Source organism: Miscanthus floridulus, chromosome 6 (assembly GCF_019320115.1).
Source record: "Miscanthus floridulus cultivar M001 chromosome 6, ASM1932011v1, whole genome shotgun sequence".
Classification (NCBI taxonomy): domain Eukaryota; kingdom Viridiplantae; phylum Streptophyta; class Magnoliopsida; order Poales; family Poaceae; genus Miscanthus; species Miscanthus floridulus.
The window spans coordinates 123,719,803-123,726,819 of NC_089585.1; positions in this window are offsets into that span (position 1 = coordinate 123,719,803).

A 7,017-nucleotide genomic window follows, 5' to 3' on the forward strand; every position below is an offset into this window, starting at 1 on the left:
CGTGAAGAAGCATGACCCAAGCGATGATGCCACACGGACACTGGGGACTTGGAGACGCCAAGAGCTTGTTTATTGGGTGGAGACGATGATGATGATTGCAACGGGTAGAGCCCTCCTCTACATCTGCCTCTGTAGAGGGTTCTCCTCGTCCCCTGTTCCTTAATCAAGAAATGATCCGGATGAAACTCAAGATATACATTATTGTCTTTGGCAAGGCGATTAACGGAACAAATACTTTTATGCGCTTGATGAACATGAAGGATATTATTAAGATGGAGAGATCTACTAGGGGAACATAAAATGCTATGGCCAACATTAGCGATCTCCATACCTGTGCCATCGACAGCATGAATCTGGTCACCGCCGTGGTACTTGTTGCGCATAGTCAGGCGTTCCAGCTCGCCTGTAATATGATCAGTAGCGCCGGAGTCCATATACCAGTTCGTATCTACACCGTACGAACTGGAGGTAGCAGAGGACACACTTTTCTACGGTGGACCGTTGTAGTTGGAGTCGAACCGCTTGAAGCAGCGATGAGCAGGATGCCCCTCCTTGCCATAGATCTGGCAGTAGACGCCTGGCTACAAGTTGCGGCCATGGCCGCTCCCCCCATTGCTGTTGCCACCACAACCACGACCTCCACCGCCACGGCCAAAACCCCCACGACCACCGCCACGGCCACGGGAGTTGTTGAAGGAGGAACCGGGGCGGCCGTTCTTGGTGGCATAGTTGGCGGAGTGGCCACCGGTCGTCGTGTTGAGCCCCTTTGCGCTGCTCATGAGCAATGAGTTGCGCATAAAGCTCTGGGATGGTGATGGGTTCCACCCTGGTGGCGATGGACATGACAACGTTCTCGAAGTCTTCATCGAGGCCGGTGAGAATGTAGGTGGCGAGGTCGTCATCATCCAGCTTCTTGCCCGCCGCAGCCATGTCGTCCGCCAGCCCTTTCATCTTGCCGAAGTACTCGGCGACGGAGGAGGCCCCCTTGGATGCCGTAGCAAGGGCCATGTGGGTGGAGATGATCCGAGCGCGGGACTGGCTGGCATGGTGCTCCTGGATCGCCGCCCAAAGCTCGGAGGCGGTGGTGGCCGATGAGACTTGGGAGAACACCTCCTTGGACAACGACGAGAAGAGGTAGCTGAGGACCTGCTGGTCCTGGGTGACCCACGTCTCGTACGCGGGATTGGGCTGGGGCTCGCCCTTCTTGCTGGAGGTGGCATTGACAGCGCCCTCAATGTACGCCACCGGAGGAGCAGCATCAGGGCGGATGTATTTGCCGAACTGCGCGCCTTTGATGGTGGAGGAGACCTGGGCGAACCACATGTTGTAGTTGCCGCGGGTTAGCTTCTCAGAAACCGAAGGGAGGAAGCCGAAGGTGAAGACCGGCGAGCCAGCGGTGGCAGCGCTGGAAGTGGCCATTGGGATCTACTCCGTGAGGAAAAAAAGGCTCGATACCATGTAAAGTTTGAGGGAACGAGATGACATTTTGGGTCTCTCGGCTGCATGTTAATATATGTGAGGAACCGTCCCTCACGTGGCTTACAAGATTAGATTACAATAAGTCAAGGTTGTTACAACTAATCGGCTATACATGCTCTAACTTAACAACAACATGCTAACAACCTTGGCCGAGTCAATCTACATCTTTAACATGCATCATGCATGGGCCCCGTTTGGCTTACCCCATATTTGGCTTATTCAACTTGTTTTTTCAGCCAGTACAGTGTTTTTCTCTCACAACAATTCAGCTAGAACAGTGTTTTTCAGCCAGTTTCGGACCAGCGAACGAGTTCGATAGCGGCGTTCTAGTGCTGCTTGCTAGTGTGGTCAGTGGTTGTGGTGTGAGGCTTGGCATGCTGATTCAGATGTGCTTCACACAGACGGGTCGGCGCCACCGCGTGTCAGGACTGAGGCAGGAGCTCTTGTGGTGGACCGTGGACGTGACCGCCGTATTCTTCAATCTTCAGAGAGCTTCTCAGCGACAGCGAACAGCTGAGATATCTTTACGTAGAGCAGTATGTTGCTAGCATGCATGGTGCTATGAACTGTGGCTCTACTCACTGTACAGGTCCATCGAACCTCCAAGAGCTCTGTTTGTTTGAAAGTTGGGCCGCAAATATATGATGGGCCCGCAACTGTACCTGGAGCCACTGAGGGTCCTTTTCTGTGCCCACCAGGTCCACATTACGGCCTGTTTATTTGTTTCCTTTTCCTTTTTCCTCATTTATTTATTGTATTATAAGAGGAACATAATCTTGTTTTCTTATGGATATAAGCATCTCCAAGAGTTTTCAATAACATGTAGTTGTGCAACTCCTAAAAAGATATTGGGAGGAAAAAAGAAGGCCATCTCCAAGAGTTTCCAATAATCCAATCCTAAGATATAGAAGACAATTTTACATCAGGAATACTGTACTATTTTGAAATTATCGTAACTATTTTTATATATTCTTTCTCTCTCGTACATTTGCATCACAGCATCAGGAACCCTTTCCTACTCCTTATTCTTTCCCACACCCTTCCACCTTTGGATTGACCAACCGATATGCACGGGAAAGCAGTATCCGCGCGACGGCGACTACGCGCAAAGTTACGCCCGATAGGGGAGGATTTCTCAAGTGCATAAATTTTCGAAGCATGAATTAGGAGTTGTTGGAGAGGGGGTTTTCTTATCTTGCTAAAAACTAAGGATTTTTTTTCGATCAATTCAGGGGAGCAGCGCTCCACTTACTTTATTGAACGAAGGAGCCGTGCAATAGCTCAACTTTTACAAGCAGCCATCCCTGGCATAATAGGGGAGAATTACATGAGATTGAGAGGGGAGGTGGTTAGAGAGGTACAAGACAGTCATGGATATACATTTTCCAGGCGTCGATCAAAGCTCTATCCCTCTTGAATCGGCAGCCCCAGCGATCAAGATCATTTATGATGCCGCGGAGAACAGCAGTGGTTGGGTGGTCATCATTGTCGAAGATCATAGCATTACGAGTTTTCCAAATGTTCCAGAGGGTGATGAGCATAACATCAATTCTCACCTTGGCGGGGAGATCTAGTTCCAGACCAATGCGCCATGGTTGTCGCTGAAGACCTTCGGTGACCAACACGCGCAGGCATCGCCATATCGTTCGCGCCCTGGGGCAAGAAGCAAAGATGTGATCGCGGGTCTCGATGGTACCTGTGCAAGCGGGGCATTAGGATTCTTCCAGCGGCTTGATGTGATTCTCATAGAGGTTGCCCCGCGAGTTTATCCCGTCGAAGTGCACGAGCCACCCAAAAGAACTTGATAAAAACTAAGGACTGTGAAGGGAAATATGGTACTCTTGGAGATGCTGATAGCGGACTAAAGGGAAAAGATAAATTTCATCAAAGTGTTTTACTGTGCTCCAACACGTGATTTGTATCAAGATTCGTAGTTTGCGATGGTGAGTAGTATACCTTAATGGTATTTATATCTTTGTGTGTGTGTTTTTGGAAATCGCAGCACAACACATGAGATTTTGAGTATACCTTAACGAAGTTTATTCCTTAGTTTTTTTTTTCAAATCTCAATATAGTGTAGACGTTTATACATGTGCATACACATACCCCTATAAATGCACCCCCATAGACACCTCTGAAGGACAGAGACTGAGATTTCGAGATTGACGAGATTGACACCCTACACATATAAGCACATCCGAAGAACGACGTTGGTGAGAGATTGACACCCTACACATATAAACACTCTAATCATTTGTCTGAACGCGTTTCAAAAACTTTCCTCAACAGAAAATATAAGATGCAACCGGCAAAAACGCCACACACATTTAATGGTAAATATATTCATGTGGGATGGATCTCATGTTTTTGTTGTGGAAAATTTAATGTTTTGGGAATATTCTAGATTTTTCTAGAAATTTTTCCATCTTCCTAGAGATAAATCTATTTTGTTGGAAGCTTCTAGAAATTCCTTCACGTATGAGCTCTAGATAGAGACATTTTATGTGGATTAAAACGATATCATGTAATCATGAGATCTTTTAACTATAAAATGACCATACACTCTTGAAAACCATTACTAACCAGCAAAGTGAGGTAACTTAAACAATTTTGATAATTGACAGGGTAAGCTAGCTGGTTTTGGAGTTTAAGAAGAAAAATCAGACCACGGTGATAGTTTAGAAGGTAAAAGGATTTTTTTTCTTTACAGGTTTTGTTGAAAAATGTTTGGAATGAAAAATAAAAATAAAGGGGGAGTAGAAAGGAAAGGTGGGTCATCCCTCTGGAAGGCTCGTCTGCGTCCGCCAGGTCTATCAATCTAACTCGAGCGCATGTGAATGTCTAACTTGTACGTACAAGAAAAAGAAAAGAGAAGAGGCCTTGGCTAATAATCGACGTAAAACCTTTGTTACCGTGTTGCGATTGCGGCCACGGATGACTCGCCGGGACATCGAGTACATTTTTTTATTATTTTTCTTTGAGCAGAAGAGTACATTTTTTATTTTGCCCGGATGACGGTGACCTATCGCATGATCAGGGCCCAAATTTAAAACCTATGACTTTCAAGGCCCAGGCAAAAAAAAAGGGCTGAATTTTGTATATATTTCTGAGCAAAAAGACATTCGGGCCGTGGCCCATTATCACTATGTGTCGCAGCCCATCGTTGCCGCATCTATTTGTTAGAAGTAGCTCTTACTAGATTGGGCCCTGGGAATGAAACTAGTAAAGCTAAGCACGTGAGGGAAGTGCGAGTTCAAGGCTCATTTGCAGTTGGAGCAGATGCGACTGAATCTAGCTGAAGTTCTCTCGGCGAGGGACCTGGTGGAAGCGCTTCTGAATATGCAAAACGATGAACAGCACCAAGTGATCACTTTGCTATATTTATGGTGGTCTGAGCGCTGCGGAGTTCGGGAAGGGGAGAAGAAGCATGATGGCGCACTGCTAGCAGCACTGATCAGATCCTATGCTGAAGAATGGTCCTCTATTGGGCACTGTGAAAAAGGCTTGACGCCAACTCTGAAATATCAGTGGAAACCACTAGAAGGAGAATGGATGAAACTAGATTGTGATGGAGAATATAAGCTAAGCGACAAATCAGGGGGATGGGGTTTTGTGATAAGAGGTGCTGATGGAGGTGTTACTAGCTCGGGGTACGGAGTGCTGTCGAACGTAGGAGAGGCTTTCCATGCTGAAATTTGTGCTTGTTTGCACGCCGTGCAGGGGGCAGCTGATCTGGGGATCCAAAGGGTGATTCTGGAAACAGATGCTTCTATGGTGGTGCAGGCCGTCACCTCCCCAGAAATTGATCGATCTTCAGCGAGTGGTCTCATATGGGAATTAAAGAACCTTCTATCTAGTAAGGCCCCGTTCGCTGGGCTGAATTTGACTGAAAAACACTGTTCCGACTGAATTGTTGTGAGAGAAAAACACCGTTCCGGCTGAATTGCTGCCTTCGATGTAATTCATAATCATCGTTCCTGTAATTTGGTAGTCCATAATTTAGCTGCCTTTGAGGCAAGTTTGCGTCAGGGTACTGATCCGGTGTTGGACAGTATTCCATTTTGTATCAGGTCTTTTGTAGCCAAAGATTTGGCACTTGTTTATGAATAATGGAGATATCATCCATGCTCAAAAAAAAATGTGACAATGACCTCTGGGTTCCTCGCGTACTCGTGTGGACCTGAAGTCCTGAAACTAGCATATAACGGGGCGGTGCCATTGCGATTTGCGATGGAGTATCAGCACAACTGCACCTCGGCGACGCTGATGTTCTCTCGCCTTTCCTCCTGAAAGCACCGGCCGGTTTCGAATAACGGAAAGACTGGGTATGCGCACCTATCTAGGCAACGCCGCGGCGTCCGGCCGGTGGGCTTGTTGCGCCTGCTTGCCCGTTCGGCGTCGCTTGTATGCGGCCGCACGCTAAGCTTCGCTAGCTAGTTCCCTCCCCTCCTCAGCCCCGCACTGCTGCCGACCGCGCACACGCACGACGCTGTCGCCCTGGCTCCCGTCGCTCATGCCGTTGCCATGTGTGTGGGCTGCGAGCCCTGCACAGCCAAATCAGTGCCGGCACAGATCGGCTGCGTCACGCCCGTATTAAATACTCCTACGCGAGGAAATGCGCCGGCCTTATCGCGTAGCATCATCATCGCGCCGTCACATTGCAAGGCTGGGGCCGCCAAGGAATATGACCTCAATGCCACGGTAGCACGGTGTCGGTCGCGCCACCTGTAGAGGAACGGTAACGCTGGTATCCTTGCGTCCGTTCCGTGACTCCCGTCCGGACGGGTTTCATCTACTCATTCACGGAACCATTCTCATCCACTCATTCACATACCCCACTCACGTCGCATGCCCGTTCTGCACCGCGTCGCCCCCGCTCGCACGCGCTGCCTCCGCTCACATGGCCTCCACCCGCGCTGCTCGCCGGCGCCATCCCCGCCCGCCATCGCGGGAGGGACTCTGCTCGCCTACACCGCTTCCGCTTGCAGGACGGACTCCGCCTGCACCGCTCGCCGGCGCCGCCCTCACCACACCGCCCGCCCGGCCGTCTGGACTTGCGCCGCCCGTCGCGACCGCGCTCCATCCCCTCCCCCCGTCTGGACTTGCACCGTCCGTCACACCGAGCTCCATACGCCCGCCGCGGCCACTGTCGAGGTTCGTGCCACCGACGAGCTCCGAGCACTCCGTGGCATCGAGCTCTGCGCCAGCGTCAAGCTCCACAAGGACGAGCTCCATTCGTCCAAGCAGCAAGGTGACATTGCACTGAAAGCACGCGTTACAAGCGTATGTTTCGAGTGTTTCAGTTGTTTCAGTGGTACATTGCAAGAGTTTTGTATGGATGTTGTAAAAGTAGATCGGGTTGTTGCATATGTTGCAATGGTTGTACACTTATGTTGCAAACATTTGCCCCCAACGTTTCTTCTGTTTTTTCAAATATATGCTGCAAGTTTGTTTATCTGGAAGTTGCATATATTTTATGCATATGTTCCAAATGTCTTATCTGGATGTTGCGTACGTGTTGCAATGGTTTTACACATA